This window comes from Penaeus monodon, chromosome 24, assembly GCF_015228065.2.
Source record: "Penaeus monodon isolate SGIC_2016 chromosome 24, NSTDA_Pmon_1, whole genome shotgun sequence".
NCBI lineage: Eukaryota > Metazoa > Arthropoda > Malacostraca > Decapoda > Penaeidae > Penaeus > Penaeus monodon.
This window is the reverse complement of record NC_051409.1, coordinates 22,044,459-22,044,769: the sequence shown is the minus strand read 5'-3', so window position 1 is coordinate 22,044,769 and position 311 is coordinate 22,044,459.

Genomic DNA, 311 nt, shown 5'->3' with positions numbered 1-311 from the left:
CCCTTAATTTCCTTAAGAGCTAAAGCTATTAGATCTCCCCTTTTTTCTAAAGAACTTAAATGATATTATTTTAAACGATTAAGTGCTTAAACGATTAAATACCTCTTAATGTTAATAACTGACACAATCGAAAACTAAAAATTTAATTAACACCGTAATGTTTCTCATCGTCAATTTAAAAAATCTATTTCTCCCGTGAGTAAACCAAATATTTTTTCTGCCCCTATCTAATTAAGGGAAGCACTGGCTCCAGCAGCTGCTCTTGTCCTTTGTCACACTTCACAAAGTAATCCGTACGAGCACGGGTCTCC